The sequence below is a fragment of the Amblyomma mixtum genome, chromosome 2, assembly GCF_055824585.1.
Source record: "Amblyomma mixtum isolate Tamu chromosome 2, ASM5582458v1, whole genome shotgun sequence".
In the NCBI taxonomy this organism is placed as follows: Eukaryota; Metazoa; Arthropoda; class Arachnida; order Ixodida; family Ixodidae; genus Amblyomma; species Amblyomma mixtum.
In genome coordinates, this window is record NC_143013.1 from 2,297,148 (window position 1) to 2,315,358 (window position 18,211).

An 18,211-nucleotide genomic window follows, 5' to 3' on the forward strand; every position below is an offset into this window, starting at 1 on the left:
GTGTAGAGCAGATCTATTGTATCTCATATCACTCGTAAGCCTCGGCGCCCGCTGTTTTGAAGTGATTCAAATGATGAGGTTGCGTTTGTTAGCGCCCCAGCGTGGAGTTAAACAACAAACAGACGTGGGACGTCTCAAAAAGAACGGAACGTGCGGCGTATAGGGTGTGTTCCGGGGAGCGGTGGGGGGTGTTTGACAGTTGTGGGACCCTGAAACGAGGTTGTTTGACTGGAAAGACAGTAAGCTTACAGCTTACGTGCGTTTCATGAGCTTCATTAAGGTCGTTGCAAGAAATTCTTTGGGGTATGGTGAGCTGTGGCATGTCCTGGGTGAGACTTATTGCAAGAATGCGGCCAGCACCATTTACAATTCATCCTAGACCATGCTACACCGGTAGTGTAAAGCACCTTATGCCTGCATGTATTCTGTCGACGACGAGAGAGACTGCAATTTTTTTTTTTTTTTTTGGAAGGCGCCTAGACGGCTCCTGTCTACTGACCTGGGTAAATATTCTGACCTGGGTAAATTTTAATAAAGGCGATGTGTTGTTCAGCCTTTGCCCTGCAGTGGGCGTAGTCAGGCTGATGATGATGATGATGATGATGATGATGATGATGATGATGAAAGGGGCTCTCGATAAAGGTGCGATATTCCTGGGATGTTAATAATGGCTGCGTTTGGGCGAGTTGGTTAGACATATTAAACCTGGAAAGCGCATAAAAACAACGGACAACAGAAAGAGACAGACAACACGAGCGCTTACTTCCAACTGATTTTTCGCTTACTTCCAACTGATTTTTATTTTCATGCGAGAGCAGAATATATGTACACTTCAGATCACCTGCGCATGCGAAGAAAACTCAAACAAGATAAAATATTATCTGGCTGCACATGCAAAAGAAGAAAGATATGCAATCTCTTTCTCAGACAGCAAAATCGACGCCCCACTTACACATTCATCGCCAGATCGTGCTATCTCACTTGCCTCAACAATTTCACGCGTTGTTTTACACTTGCTTTTATACAGAACTTTACATTGATGAAAGAGAGGACGACAATTCTTGCTTTTGCACTTGAGGCAATGAATGCTCAAATGCCCACCTTTTCTGTTTTCGACAACGTAATTGTGTTCACCTAATCTCTCATTCAGGCATCTACCAGTTTGGCCTATGTAATATTTACCGCAAGTCAAAGGCAACTTGTACACAACCCCTTCTGTGCATTTTACAAATGGTTTTTGGTGCTTGATCATGCAACCTGACTTCAGCCTGTTTATTGACGTGCTCTGTTTGCTTAGCGCACTCAGCTTACTTGGGGCAGAGAACAACACATTTACATTCACTCGGTTACCAATTTTTCGTAGGTTGTGTGACAACCTGTGCTTATAGGGTATGACTGCAAACTTTCTTTTATCTTTTGTCTTATCCGGCTCTTGCTTTGAGTTAGCATTCCTTTTGTTTGTTTTTACAAGTCCTTCTGCAACAGACACCAGCATGTGCAATGGGTAGCCAGCATCTTGCAACTTTCTTGACTGTAAAAAGATGCTTTCTTCAACAGAATGTGGGCATGACTTTTTCAAACAGTTTATGAAACCTAAACGAGCTATGTTACGTTTAATGAGTTTAGAATGCGCGGAGCTAAAAGGTAAAGGCAATTTTCCATCTCTGGGATGATAAGTCCAGCAAGTATGATCTGCAAAAAATGTTAATATGATGTCAAGGAAGCGTATGCTATTGTTATCAGGGAGCTCATGTGTGACAACAAGTGGAGATAAACAATTCGAAAAACAATCTAAAACACTTCCAACGGCCTCATCGAGGATGATTACAGTTGTGTCTAACAAAATTAAAAAGTCGTCAACGTAACGAAATACATTTACCACCCCTACGTCTTTCAGGCAGGCAAAGAGCCTTCTGTCACATTCAGATAAAAACAAGTCACTTAAAATGGGAGCCACACTGGACCCTATACAAATTCCTTGCTTCTGTAAAAACAGGTCATCGCCCCACCTAACAAATGTAGAATCAAGATATGTACCTAAAAGTTCTAGAAAAGCGCCAACACTCACACCCACTGAATTCTGAAAATCAATTACACCAGAGTTCTCGATACATCTTTCAACGCACTGCAGCAAACCATTTTGGGGCAAAGAATAGTAGAGGTCCTTTATATCTACCGAGAAAGCACTGAGACTTCTTCTTTCACTTTGCTTAAGAAAAGTAGTCACGCAATCGGAATTTTTTATTAAGAAGGGGTCGTCAACAACTAGCTGTTTTAGGCTCCTTTGCAGGAAGTCTGAGACTGATTTTTGCCACGTTCCCGCTTCTGAAACGATTATTCTTAAAGGACAATCCAATTTATGGGTTTTAGCAGAAAAAAACATGTCAAGACTTAGGCCTCTGGAATTTTCGATGGACTGAGCTAAACGGGTGAGATTGTGCGAAGTACACAACTTTTTTGCCTTCAGCCTAATTTTTGAAAGCTTAATGCCTTGCTGCTTGTGAAATACATTCTCAATCGCTTTGTCAACTTTTTCACCAAAAAGGCATCTTGGCATCACAGCAAAACCGCCTTCCTTATCAGATGGAAGAACACATAAGTTGTCTTCCTTGAGCACTTTCAAAACATTTGAAAGGGACACCATTGGCCTTGTCTTCGAACACTTCTTTAAAGCTGAGTGCGCTAAGCAAACAGAGCACGTCAATAAACAGGCTGAAGTCAGGTTGCATGATCAAGCACCAAAAACCATTTGTAAAATGCACAGAAGGGGTTGTGTACAAGTTGCCTTTGACTTGCGGTAAATATTACATAGGCCAAACTGGTAGATGCCTGAATGAGAGATTAGGTGAACACAATTACGTTGTCGAAAACAGAAAAGGTGGGCATTTGAGCATTCATTGCCTCAAGTGCAAAAGCAAGAATTGTCGTCCTCTCTTTCATCAATGTAAAGTTCTGTATAAAAGCAAGTGTAAAACAACGCGTGAAATTGTTGAGGCAAGTGAGATAGCACGATCTGGCGATGAATGTGTAAGTGGTGCGTCGTTTTTGCTGTCTGAGAAAGAGATTGCATATCTTTCTTCTTTTGCATGTGCAGCCAGATAATATTTTATCTTGTTTGAGTTTTCTTCGCATGCGCAGGTGATCTGAAGTGTACATATATTCTGCTCTCGCATGAAAATAAAAATCAGTTGGAAGTAAGCGCTCGTGTTGTCTGTCTCTTTCTGTTGTCCGTTGTTTTTATGCGCTTTCCAGGTTTAACTGGGATGTTAAAGGACGCCGCTTAGCGAATATCCTGCAGCAAAGATTTTTTTATTCGTTCCGTAGAAGCTGAGTTATCTGCAGTCAAAATATGAATTTCAGTGTCCTCGCACCTTTCTCCCTCGTCACTTTTTGCGCGTTCAAAGGTCAGCTCTCCTCCACCGGCTTTTCCCATTAGGCACCACCGCCGGCTGCCGACACGCCGGAATTTCCCGCGGGGGGGGGGGGGGGGGGGGGGGGGGAGCTTTCTGACCCGCCTGAGCGACGTTGCTTACTGGCCGCTGCCATAGTAACTGAGTGACGCCTGAATAACCAATCGCCATCTCTGAACAGAAATACGCAGGCGCGTGCGACGGAGGATGGCGAGAGAATGCAAAATATCGCCGGAAAGGACTCGCTAACTCTCGCCTGCGATCGTGGGTTCTCTGCTGCATGTGGAAATGTATTATTTGAATCAGGTGTTCATGACGAGAGGATGCAGTAATTGAGCGAGTTTCTGTACTGTCCTCAGCAGGTGTTTCCCCTTTAAACCTCCGATACGGTGGCTTATGGCTGTGGCACTCGGTTGCTGAGCCCAGGGTGACTGGTTCGGATCCCAGCCGCGGTGCGCACATTTCAGTAGAAGAGAAATGCTGTGCTGTGATGTGTGCTAGGCGATGTAAGTAAGAACCCCGGAGAGTCGAAATTAATCCACAGCCATCCACTATACGGCGTTCCTCAAAGCTCAAGCGCAGCGTAGGAACGTTCCATGATATCACCACAATGACATATTCCAAATGCCATGCTGGCAGCCAACCGGTTAATCGCCCTTTGCAAACAGGCATGTTCGTAAAAAAAAAAATAAAAGTAAGAAGTCGAAAGTGTGTACAGGAAAAGTGAGGTGAACATAAAAACAATATCGCGCAGGCTTGGTTTCCGCGGACGATTCAGCTGACGCTTCCCTTTCCTCTTACCGGTGTCGGCCGCAACCTACCAGGCAGGGCACGCAGCCATCGCTACAGACGTCGCTCAACGCGGCCGACTGTCAACGATAAAAGCCACGGTGTTCGCGCTGCGTGAAAGAACTAACACGATAACTCACCGTAAAAGCACAGCTGGAGAGCTCTTAACGCACATGGCAAGGTCAGTCAAAAAGTAAGAAACGCGGTAAGAAACAAACTGCTCGCGAAATTTTGCGTTGGATCATGTTTGTACTACTGTATACCTATAGCGATGGGCCAAAATCAAGCCCTAGGGTGATGGCTGCTCAGCTCGAGAAGAGTGCACGCCTTCTCACATAGCCTACATCTATTTTTTTGTGGGGGACGCATTCAACAAATGTGGCAGCCAGCATTGGCGATGAAGTACTTGTTATTGGTACAAAAGTCGAATTGAGCTTATTGTATCATGTTCACGTCACTGCAAAGTGTAGCCGTAGCTGACATTCTAGCAAGCATTGTTACGGAATGTTAAAAGTTGGTTTAATTGGTTTGGTCTAACGTCCCAAAACGGCTCAAGCTATGAGGGCCGCCGTAGCGGAGGGCTTCGGATAGTTTCGACCGCCAGCTGGGGTTCTTTCACATGCAATGACTTCGCAGAGTGCATTGACCTCTAGCACTTTTTCTCCATCAAAATGCCCCTGCAGCTGCTCGGATCAAACCTGCGGCTTGCGGAGTTGAAACCAATCGACATTTGTTGATGTTGTCGTTGTTCTAAAAACAAACGGCACACGCGCCCACACTGGAGTATCGGCCACGAATCCGGGGGCATAGAAAGGCTACAGCCTGTGCACTTTCCTCCTCTTTCTTCCTTCGATCTCTGCAGCCAGGTAAAAGGAGCAGCTAACAAAGCCCTCTGCTCATGTCCACATGCCCACTGTCGCAATTACAGGTGCTTCTGGCATTGTTCATGCAGCTCAATTAAGCAGTGGTGACGTGATTGAGGAGGGTGGTTTGAATGTTTAGTTTGGTTTGGTTTAAGGGGGTTTAACATCCCAGAGCGACTCAGGCTATGAGGGACGCCGTAGTGAAGGGCTCCGCAAATTTCAACCACCTGGGATTCTTTAACGTGCTCTGACAAAAGTACACGGGCCTCTAGCAATCCGCCTCTATCGAAATGCGACCGCCGCTGCCGGGATCGACCCCGCGTCTTTCGGGTCAGCAGCCGAGCGCCGTAACCACTGAGCCACCGCGGCGGCAGGTGGTTTGAATGTGTTAAGAGTTTCAGTATAGAGGATGCATATGTAAGTGGATTGGGAGTATATTGCCGCGAATCTTTGTAGCGTTTGTTTGTTGTGTTTATTTGTTCATGCTTCAAGGCTGCCGGCACGCCGCTTTATCGCTTCGTTTGTGACGCAAGACGCGCCTAGAATTATCTCGATTGATCGCATCCAGGCGGAGCCGATTATACTTTGTGCCAAAATGTTCTAGTAACTTCCCAAGCTTTGTCTCGGATGTTCGCTATCAGCTTTAAAAAGAGCACGGCCGACAGCGGCGGGCATTCTGTTCGACGACCGCCGAGCACGCTTGTTGCTACGCCGCCGCCGAGTGATTCAGTTCTTTGCGGGCGCAAGTCAGCCCAAATAAAGAGTTTCGTTTCGAAGACGTTCTCGCTGTTTTCCTGTTCGCCGTACTGCAGTCCTATGCAAGTGCACTATGCAAATTAAGTGCAACACCCAGCGTTCGCTATTAGGAGCTGAGAGGTCATACTTAGGCACATATGTATAGAGTTCGGCTACTGACATAATTTATTATTCAAACGTCTATGCCGTCTAGAAAGCATCGGCAAATGTTGCGTGCCGTCACCGTCCCAAATGCGGACCTATAAAGCTCTCGAGCAGCTTGCAAAGAAGAGAACAGTAAGGCGTTAATGGAAGCCTCATTTGCCCCTGGTGGGTCCTCTCTGTGGGTGCTGCCTGAGAGATGCGGCTAAGTCAAATACGTCCTAAAGTGGACTGCACAGTGTGTAACATGATCTAGTGTTTAACAGGACTTTTTACTGAGAGGGGTCGTTCCCAACCACCGCTCCTTCCCCTTTTCCGTGAACGAATCAGAAACTTACAATTCGTATTAAATTACCGTTGCCGCTACGTCCTCGGACAACTGTAGTGTAAAAAAATGGCAGTGGCTTAGCTCAGCTATGCCAGGATATACGTAGCGAGAGGTACGGTATTCCCTGGTTACGTCTAGTTGTTTTGCTTATCGTCATGGTAGGGCCAGGGCACGCCGCTGATTCCGCTCCACGTCCTGGCGTCTGCGCTTGGCGATGCGCTCTTCTTTCTGCTCCGGTGTCTCCACATCTCTCTTGGCCCTGCGCCGCTCGTTCTTCCTTGCCTGAGCGGCTAACTTCCAGTCTACAACCTTGGGGTCCGACGACTCGAGTTTCTCCCATCTCCTACGCCGCACAACGCCAGCCTCGCTCTCCTTGGCTGCCATGACAGTGCGTTTTTTCCACCGCCCCATCTCCATCATTTATCCACCGCGACCCTCCTCTCCTCCCCTTGCTGCGCATGCGCAGTAGGGCACGGCGCTCCATCTGCGTGTCGCGCCTGCGCAGTCTCTCTCTCGGTCGGAGTCGAGCGTCGTCGGTGCGCGGCGCCGGCAGCTGTGACGTCACTCGGCGGCTCCTCTCGGTCGGAGTAGAAATGTGAAGGCCTGAAAAAAACACTGAAATTTTGGAAAAAAAAACGTTTTTTTTTTCGTTTTTTTTTCAGACGAGAAAAAATGGAAAGAAACATCCAAAGTTTCACAATGCAATTTCAAGGTTTTACGATTACTTGCTTTTAGTTTAGGTTTTTGTTTTTGCTTTGAAAACCATTACAGCGCGAATCGTTGAACGACTGGAGAGCAGTCGTCATCACCGGTGCCAGGTAGTGCTCTTAAAACGTTCGTGCTGCGAGTGCACAGGTTGAAGTCCAGGTCACATATAAGATCCAGGCTTGACTGAAAAACACACTAATATTCGAACTCACGGCTAAAGTAGAACAAAATGGCTGCAAATTCTACAGCGCGACACACACTGCATAAAAGCTGTTGTGCACGTAAGCGGTTTTAGACAAATACAAGCCTAGCTTCTCGATTTCCAACGTAGCAGAGTACAGGACATCCTCACAGGAATTGGGTCCAGGACAGTGGTCCTCAGCAAAGCACGTGGCCCCATCTACCTGGTGGCAAGGCCTTTGCACCAACCAGTAGCTGACTCGTCTGGCTTGCCGACTGCTGCAGATACTGGTCACGTTTCAGAAACGTCCATTCAAGAATTCGCAACAGGCTTTCAGTGGAACGCGTTCGAAAGCTTGTCGATGTGCAGTCGAACCTAGCTGTGGACACAATCCATGCTGCTGCGCGTAGTGCCGCATCGAGCGACAGTGATTCTGAGTCCAATATGGAGTGACTTATAGATCAGTTTTCATGTTCTCTTTCTCGGCGCAGTAGAACAAGCAGTTCGTTCCACAAATATGATATTTATATCTTCATATTCGCCTGAAGTGCAAATCATTATTTCTCTCCTCGGTGCAATAGAACAAGAAGTTCGTTTCACAATATGACATCTATAACTGCATATTCGACTGAACTTCGGAGCATTATTATTGATCGTTGTGCTGTTGCAAATAAATTTGCTTTTGTCAGGTTTTGCAAAATTTCCAATTTTTCATGAAAAAAACCCTGAAAAAAACGGTTTTTTTCAAGCCATTCAAAATTTCTTGAAATTTTACATCTCTAAATCGGAGTCGGAGGCGAGCGGCACGGCGCACCAGCTGTGCGGCTGTGACGTCACTTGGCTTCTCGCGCATGCGCACAAGTGGCGCCGAAGGCCCACAGCGAAATGGCGAGACTGAGGGTAATGTAGCTCTCGCTACAAAAAGAAAAATACTGTAATGAACTGTCTAGACTGGCAGTCAGCATCTCAGCATTCTGTTCACTTGTAGCAATATAATCATTATTATTTATTTATCAATACTGTCAGCCATTTGTGGGGCTTTTACAGGAGAGAAAACAATAATGTACAAATAAGAACAAGCAATAAGAAAAATAGAAGACGATCAGCCAACATAGCTGTGACGGGCACGTGGGAAAACAAACCTGGAACATTCCGGAGACATATATTCCCACAGGCTCGGTAATTTCCTGCGCGCAGAGCCCGCATTGAATAGCTGACGTCAAACTGATCCAGATAAAACTCGGAAGTGGTTTAGCCCTCATAGATACCTCTAATCTTAAAATCATTCTTTTTCTCTTTTTCTTTTACTCGGCTTCATTACTATGACGCTTGGGTCTTGTCGGGGCTGCTGTCTAGACTTGTCTTCGTTGCACCTCGATCGCTCCAAACACGTGGCGTCTAAAGCGACCGGAGAAAACCCGACAAGTTGTCGGCGGATTCACCGCGCCGCTGATATAAAACTTAAATGTGCCTATCACGCAGGAAAAAGCACGCGCCGAAACCCCTCGTATATCTTGCCTCCTTTCTTTCAGCACGTACTCACATCTCTAAGATGAGTCGGTCCCGCCCACTGTGGTAGTAATGGAACTGCTTGGAGCGCGTTTCCAGCGGTATTGGTAGGGAGATTTACTTCGACGTCATAGTAGGACGATACGTCCAAGAACAGAAAAAGAAAAGGGAAATGATACGAGAGTAGAAGGGAAGGATTGCCTCGGCGTCCGTTAAAAGGGAAGGCACGTGGCTAGTGATGCCGTAGTGACCGGCTGCAGAAAGCGGTCAATACGAGATGCCGATCCGCCCGGTGCTCGTGCTGCCCGCTCTGCTGAACGCCGCTAGCGCAAAAGTCTACCAGCACTGCGAAATGGCCTAGTACTCGTGGCCAATGGCGTTCCTGAGGGGAGATGTAGCAAGCTGTGAGTAGTCATTATCTATATACATCGCTACCAACACGTAGATGCACCTCCGTGACCACGAGCGTGCTCGAGGGCAACGAGTATCGTACAAGCTGTGTTTGGATGCACTGCAATGAATTGTGGCTAAGAAATTTTTTTATTTGTTCTGATTCTGGTTTGCAGTGCATGTCAAGGAGGAGCAGGAAAAAGGTGTAACCGAACGCCTGATTAAGGCCTGTCTTCCTATATGGCAATAACAAAGCAACAACTGAAAGCATTTTACAGGTGCCGATTAAGATATCCTGTAATACCGACCTTTATAATAGTCATTTTTTTGCGTTTGTGATTGACGGAAATGCCCTGATGTTAGCCGCTGTTTTAAGCATGAAATGCTTTTAGCTCCCGTTGTCGGCAGTGTGGTGACGTCACGCCGAGACCGAGAGCCATCATCCGGGCTCTGAAACGAGAACATCCGGGCACCGTACGAGACTTAACGAGATTTAACGAGACTCTCTAAGCCCTCCTACGGGACCGGCATACAAGCGCCGGTTGCTCTCCAAACGAGTCACAAAAAATACTGCTACCAGTGTCTTCTCAATGTTTATCAAGATATCAGTCGCGCTGTGCATTTTATAATGCACGGAATTATAATTTCCGATTTCTAATAACGCATGCAAAAAGCACATACATGCCACAATACACTTCGTTGTCATACGTGATCTGTTAGGGGCGTTGAGAGAAGGCCGCTTAGAGAAAGAGAACCCGCGTCTTTCGGGACAGCAGCCGAGCACCATAACCACTGAGCCACCGCGGCGGCCATTTGAGGAAAGGAAGTGCACATACCTTGCTCCCTGGGTCAGTGGACGCCTGAATCGCGCTTATAGGAACGTGGGGTGATGAGAAAGAGATGTGGGCTGCAGGCATTGACAACTTTGTGCCAAAAACGCGGCGCTGAAGACATAGGCCCTCGGCGTTCATTGCGTTCATTGGCGTTGGCGTTGACGTGTTACGCTCTGCGATAATTTTAAGTGCGCATAACTGGCTCCCCGGGGTCAGTGGACAAGTATACATTCTTGTCAGGCCTGCGTCTCGTCGTGTCCACGTACGCTTCTGCATCGCTCTGCATTTCATGCTTACTCTACTCTTGGTTACGGGAGAGGCAGATATTTTTTTATGCATATGGAAGCTGCTGCTACTCGATCTGTAGTTGCTTGATGATTCTTTTCTTCTCTTTATTTGCGGAAGGAGTTATTTATTCCATTGACATATATACAAGAAGAATCATGACTTAGAAAATACCGATGTAACCTCAGAAAAAAAAATGCGGGTGCTTCAGGCCTTGCTATGCATAAGTACTTAGTACTGTCCGCCCGGATGAACTGGTTTGACAGTACCATGTCTTCTTTTATCTTAGGTCTTTTTTTTTAGGTTTTCAGCATATAGTCACTGTGTGTTCATTCCCTGAACTTCTGGTGTTGTGCACTGCTTGTTGGGTAGAAGTCAAATGTTTCAGGATTAAGACAACTTTCGCCTTCCATCATCATGAAAACAAGGGTCTAGGATTTGTGCTACGAACTCGTTGCTCGGAAAGAATACCTCGTCTCCTTGAAACAAACAAACAAACAAACAAACAAACAAACATGCATGTAAGATACAAAAAGACGAGTTGCACAGCACAGCGCTGATATTGCACTATGATCGGGTGCAACTCAAAAACACAGCGGATTTTCCCTGTCAAAGTGTCCCCTCCCAGCCAACGGCGTCGACCGATTCTCACGAATCTACTAGCCTGGCAATGCAGGGAGTGGCAGATAAAAGGAAATAGGGAATTGAGAAGACCAAAGCTTACGTACAGTGCTACTATCGCCTCGTGGCAATCAACCGCAATGGTGCAGAAACGCCAGTTGATTATTAAGAAGAGACAAGGAAGTGGTGCTGACACACTGACCACCTGCTTTTCTGAAGTGAAATGCCTCAATAATCTCTCTTTCCATCCGATCCTTTCCGCGCCCAAGAAACTTAGTTATCCGAAAAATGGGTTTACACTTACGGTCCCGGCAGCGGATAGCAAGATGTCCGCTCTTCCCTTCTTTCACCAGTTTGTAATGCTCCCTAGCTCTCTCATTAAAACAGCGTCCATTCTGACGAATGTACACTCTGTTGCAAGTGAGCGGAATGCTGTACACTACCTTAGGGGTGCAACGGGTGAAACCTAGTTGGTGGTTGATAGTGCAAATCGGCTTTTTCTTATTAACCATCATAGGACAAATTTTTGATAGATTGCGTGGGGCGGAGAAGAACACGTTTACATCGTATCTGCTTGCAACTTTCTTAAGATTAGGAGACACTCTGTGCAAGTACGGAATTACTTGAGTGCGCAATAGGTCAGTTCGCAACTGAACACTTTCAAACATTTTATGTGGACATGACTTTTCTAAAGCGGATTTGAGGCAATTCATGGCTATTGTTTTTTTTATTATCTTCGAATGAGCACGCACTACTGTACGCGATTGCTGGATGTACAATCGTAGGTCGCAAAAGGCACTCCTTCCTCCGTCCCAAAGCGACTCATAGCCTGAGTCGCTTTGGGACGTTAAACCCCAATAAACAAACAAACATACATTATGGCAGCCCTCAAGCTCTAAATCTCTGTATGGTATACGGAGAACCCCTGTCTTCGCCTTCAACAATGCAGCCTGGTTACTTTTGGCAAAGGCTGTACATAATGATAACGCAGTAAAATATTCGTTTTTAATTCTGTACTCATATATGGTCGAGGCTCAAGGCATTTTCGGATTAGCCACATCTCATTCCACACGAGCACGCAGATACCGAGTTCATTGGGCACTTGGGTACTAGCGCTCATCAATCTCTGCAGGGTCAGCCATAGGCTCGTAACAGATAAGATTTAGCTTAGTGGCATGCTTCTGTGTGCCGCGACGAAATGCTATAGCGGCGAATGTATCATGGTGGAGTTGCGGCACCCAGTGAACATAAAGTGCACGGACCTATCTCAAAGAAGTATGAAAGCTGCATATATCCACATCTTAGACAATGAGCATCCCGATCTGTCAGATGCAACAGATATGAACCATCATTGCGTCTGCACAAGTCACGCAGGTGTTTCAAATGTTGGCTTTATGAAATGATACAAAAGCAAATTCTATATGCGTCGTGTATTTGCCTCGAAAATTTGAAGTTGTGTATCAGGGTCCTTTCCCGCGCATTTATCGCTAGTTTTTTGCATGTATTCTAAAAAAAAAAAGAAAAAGACTTAGGCCATTTGTATTTCCCGTGTTCTCGTCGCAGTTGATGAGGCCACGATAGTATGATGACATCAGAACATCACTTGGCACCGATGACTGAAACCGAAGCTATACTTGAGAAAATTGACTCCGTGACTTATTTCCCGCAGCAAAAATAATGTCTGAAGTTGTATTTTTGTGGAAATTATGTAATAATAAATTTAAGAAAATAAGAAAAACAAGAAAACTGTTTCATTCAGTAACAGAAATCACCCAAAATAGCTGCGCTGTAACAACGTGTTACAGAGCATCCCACTAGTCCTGTGACGGTGGGAGACCCGAGAGCCATAATAATTTGATCGCACTGTAACGGTGCCTATGGACACCAGATCGCGCTTAGTCGCAGTAATTATGAGCTTGTTCGTTCTCTTTCAATAGTGCCAAGACTACATGGACAATTAATTTTATTTCTTTTTTTTTTCTACAGCAGGCTCTCCTGGTCAACGTTTTTGATCTAAAAACGTTGCTCCTGGTAAGGCGCCTGCGAACGCCAGAATCTGTTGCCCTACGTCAAGGGATGCAACTGCTAACCCAGTGGTCGCCGAAAGAATCTGCGTGCTGCCCGGATCTTCACGAAATTTATGCGCGGTTTCCAGCTAACATATTTCAAGCATCAAAGTGTTCCATAATAATTTTATGCATATAATAAAATGGGCGACGTGATCACACCATTCATACGTTTTCCTCTCCATGCCCAGTGTAGGCTGGCTATATACTGCTGCTCTCTAGTCCTTATATTAGAGCGAAAGCTTCTACATGTCTCCCGATGTCAATCTTGATGCCCCGAAACGCAGGCAAATCACGTGAATCTCCAAGGAGAGGTGCGCGCACTCGTCGGCCCCGCCGCTGTGATACCATGTGATTAGGAGAGGGCAGGCTGGTAGAGGCTCAGATGCTCGCGCTAGCCGGTTTCGCCGTTGAGATAACACGTGACTAGGAGAGCCGCGTCCGATCATCCAGTCGATATAGCTAGCCGAGAAGGTGCGCTTCAGAGGACACGAGTTGAACGAGCCGCTGAGACCGAGGAACAACGAGAAGCTAGACCTGCGAAGCAACGGAACACAGCTTTCGCTCAGGTTTAGAAGAGTTAATCCTCACCAAATTTTTTCGTTCCATCACATTCTATAGCGATAAACATGTACCTCAGATATCAACATCGAAACAGCTGTGGGGTAGACCAACGGAAACCAATTTAATTACAAGGAAGAAAATAATTTTCGAGGAAAGCGTTCTTCTCGGTGGACACCTCAAGTGGGTCGTGAGGGAAGGGATGCTTGCGGGAGCGAAAAGAAAAAAAGATGAAGAGGAGTCGTAGTGGAGGGCTCCAGGTTTTCGAACACCTGGAGTTTTTTAATATGCGCTCACATAGCACAATACACGAGCGTCTTGAATTTCGCCTCTATCAAAAGTTCAGTTACGAATTATACCTATATGAAGCGTGGACGAATTTCACGTCGTGATCCACGTTAACTAATGTCATGCGCATCATTCGAAAGCAAAAATACGCTACGAAAAAGTTGGCGCCTATACCCCTTTAAGCGTCGCTGCAGAGAGGGAGGCTCAACTTCCATGCCAAACGTCGTGTGCTAACGTAGCGCTGTTTACTGTCATCACCTTGACTCGATCGTCACCCGCCTAAGGCATTTACGTGTTTGAGTAGGTTTCTCCACATCATGAAGTGACAATGACGCTAAACCATGCGAGAGCGTCACGAAAAATTCCGTGTCTGGCAACCCGGCGGTTAGGCGGCAGTTCCATCGCTGCCGTAAACACGCAGACCACGTAACACCCCGTCTTCTCACCCAAACCAACGCAACAATCCAAAGATAGAACGACACCCACCTTTCGACGATCGATTTCTACACGTTTTTAAGGCGAAAGCCTTTTATGTCTCATACTCGCGGTGTCCGTCCTTGCGCTGAAATCGGGCCAACTGTGGCCTCTTCTACGTGCAAACGAGTTCGTAGATATCTTGAGCAGAATTTCTGACCGGACATTTTTGGGCATTTGTGTACCGCTGTCCCCGCTCCCCCATTGCCATTGAATTGAATGGTTACACGGTACCTGAGGTTGGCACCCTCCGTGTATTGGGCTTGCACATCCAGAACGATGGCAAAAACACCACTACCCTCAAGAAACTCAAGCAGGTTGCAGGCGCGATATCGCACCTCATCCGCAGGGTTTCGGGACACCATAGAGGCATGAAGGAGCGCGACCTATGTCGCCTCATTCATGCCTTTGTCATCAGCCGTGTACTGTACACTACCCCATACTTACAACTATCCAAACATGACATAAACGCTTTGGATGCTTTGATTCGCAAGGCATTCAAGGTAGCACTTCATCTTCCCCTCAACACACCCACAGACAGATTACTAGGCCTGGGCCTCCACAACACGATCGGGGAACTGGTGGAGGCCCACCGGCAGGCCCAATACATCAGGCTCACAAAAACATCCACAGGTCGGTATATCCTGGACTCCCTGGGAATCAAAATACCGGCCAACGACCCAACCCTTCTCGCCATCCCACGATCCCTTCACCGAGAGCTTCTCATCAGGCCGCTCCCGAGGAATATGCACCCGTCCCACCATGAGCAGCGCCGCAGAGCCCGTGCGAAGGCACTCCATCGAGCGTACGGCCCCCAGCCGGACGCCGTATGGGTGGACGCTGCCTGCACGGGTGATGAAGCGACAGCAGCTGCGGTGGACTCCTCTTCATCCACCCTCCTCACACTACCTCTCCCTCCAGATACGTCCCCAGAAGCTGCAGAGGAAGCCGCCATTGCACTTGCTATAACCCGCACGGAAGCCCGGTATATTTTAACTGACTCTAAAACTGCGATTCTAAATTTTGCTCGAGGCCGAGTTCATGTCCCTGCTTTTGGCATACTGGACTCGCCCGATGCACCCCCGCCCCGCCAAGTGGAGCTGATATGGGTGCCTGCGCACTCCGGGAATCCCGGAAACGAGGCCGCCAACCTTTTAGCCCGAGGTTCTTTAAACCGGGCTCAGGTGGCCTCGGATCGGGGATTCACGAAGGATCGCATGCACTCATTCAGTGAGCTGACCCAGGCATACAGAGCCTCTCGCCAGCTCTACCCCCCGCCCCACCCCTCCCTAGATAACAGACACGCAACACTCTGGCGCAGATTACAAACACATACTCTCCCCTCGCCCCTTACCCTAACCCACTATCATCCCTCCTTCCCCACTCCTGCTTGCGCCCTATGCCCAGAACCCTTCGCTTCTTCCCTCCACATCCTTTCCCTCTGCCCGGCGGACCCTCCCCCGCGGGACCTAGAGAACCTCAAGACCTGGGAGGACTGGGAGACCCTGCTGCATTCGGAGGACCCGGCCGTGCAGACCATCGCCACCGGCCGTGCTGCCAGTGTTATGGACCTCAGGAACATAAACACTTGAGTGCAGTGGGGTCGTGCGGGGACCCTGGGGCGTGCCCCGAATTCCTTTGTAAATAAAGTTTTCTCTCTCTCTCTCTCCCATTGAGTTTTTCAGTGGTGTCGACGGCCGGTGTGCCTGCCGGATTGATAAGTGCGACATCTACTTCCGAGCGTGTCCATTCTACATTCTAACCTCTCCTGTGGAGGGAATAGTAGCGGTGATTTCCCTACACAGGTCATTGCTTTTTCTGAAGGCACCCCCTAATTTGTAACATTTTTTTTACACTGATAACTTCGAAAATTGACTACCGCTTCTTCTCTACTCTAAGCATCCCCCTTCCCCCCCACGCCCAGAAATTTAGACACCCCCGCTAGTTTTAATTCATGGGAGAACACCTGTATAGAGGCTTCATTCGGCTTTCCTTCGGCTTTCCTGAGCCGATGTGCGGTGCAGCTTTCGACGTTGGGCACTGGCCTTTCTTGGCTAATAAGTCTCTACTTATCTGATGTGCTTTGTTTAGTGCTGAATGACTGAGAGCAACGGCAGGAACTCGTAGCAGTGGAGGTGCAAGACTCAGTCCAAGATGACCTGAAGTGTTGGGCGTTTGTGCACGCATACATGCAGTCAGTGTAATTCGAGTTCGATTCAATAGTGCATTTTGTGTTATAACTAACAGCGCTTTTTGACTGTCCATGCGCTTGTATGTGCACGAGAGAAAGATAACTTTTATTGATGGTGTCATTCTCGAGTGCGTGTAGACAAATGGCGGCGTAAAGCTAACCTCCACAGCTCCAACAGTTGAGGCCACTTAAAGACTGCGGGGTGTCTAATTGAGCGTTTCTATTTCGCGACTGCCGTAGTTAGTCGATGGAGACAAGAACAAAAATTCAGGGGGCACTTTGTCTAAACTGCGTAGAGGTGAAAGCGTTTTCCGCACCACTTTCAGTGCTTCTGTGGTACTGGTGGCGTCACATGTAATTGAGTACTAATTACTAAGTGATGACAAATCACTAATTAATGGTTAATTACTGATTAATGCCTGAATACTAATTAACCGCTAATTAGACTTAAGCTTAAGCTTCGCCTTTAGGAGTGGAACGCGACAGCGTGTTGTAGCGCTGCCAGGGAGTCCACAGAACGCCACCACCCGTTCGGCGCGATGCCTTGCCGTTTCAACGCACCGGTTTTTGAGGAAAGAAAATGGCGCAGTGAATCTCTGTCATCTCGGTGGACACCTGAACCGCACCGTAGAGGAACGGAGGAAGTGGGAGTGAAAGAAGAAAGACGAAGATGGCCCGTAATGAAGAAAATGAAAATTGTATTTGAGGAAAGAAAATTACGCAGTAACTGTCTCACATATCTCGGTGGACACCCGTCAAAATTCAGGGTGGGGGGGGGGGGGGGGGTGCACTTTTTCGCCTCTAAGAGTGGAACGCGAGAGCGTCTTGCAAACGCTGCCAGGGAGTCCATAGAACGCCATCGCCCATTCGGTTCTACGCCTCGCTCGTCGGTAAATTGGTTTTTGAGGAAAGGAAATGTATTTCTCTCTCATATCTCGGTGGACACCTAAACCTCGCCGGAAGGGAAGGGAGGAGGATGGCAGTGAGCGAAGACACCGTATTCACTAGACGTGCCTTTGTTCATTCCAAACCATCGATCTGGCATGGCGGAGTGGATAGCATGCTCGTCTCGCACTCCGAAGACCGGGGTTCGATTCCCGAGCTCGACCAATTTCTTACTAGGTTTTATTTATTTATATGGCCTGACTAGAGAAGTTAATTAGGCTAATTGGGTAATTAAGCAATTAACTAAGCTCAGTCCCACTTACTTGGAGCATCACTATATGGTCCCTTCAATTGGTTGCATGGTTACTAGCCAAAGTACAATTGGCCCCGTTTGAAATTGGCGCACTGTGACGTCACGACCGTTTTGACCAACTGAAAAGCGTGACATTCTCTGTCGACAACTGCTGCTTACAACGATGAGACATTAAAGGCTTTCGCCTTAAAACATTATTAAGGCGGAAGCCTTTAATGCCTCATCGTTGTAAGCAGGAGTTGTCGACAGAAAATGTCACGCTTTTCAATTGGTCGAAATGCTCGTGACGTCACAGTGCGCGAATTTCAAATGGGGCCAATTGTACTCTGGCTAGTAACCATGCAACCAATGAAAGGGATCGTATAGTGATGCTCCAACTAAGTGGGACTGAGTTTAGTTAATTGCTTAATTAATCAACTAGCCTAATTAAGACAGAGGAAAAGAAAAGAAAGACGCGCGTCGCAGCGACAACAGCGTCCGCGGAAGGAGACGCTGCTGAAAAAACAGATAAGTACGAAGCTGCGTTCGCTCCACCACCACGCACTTCCCCACTCAGTTTGACGTTGCTCGTTTCATATACGTTGTGTCGAACATCCTAGACAGTTCCAACATTTGACAG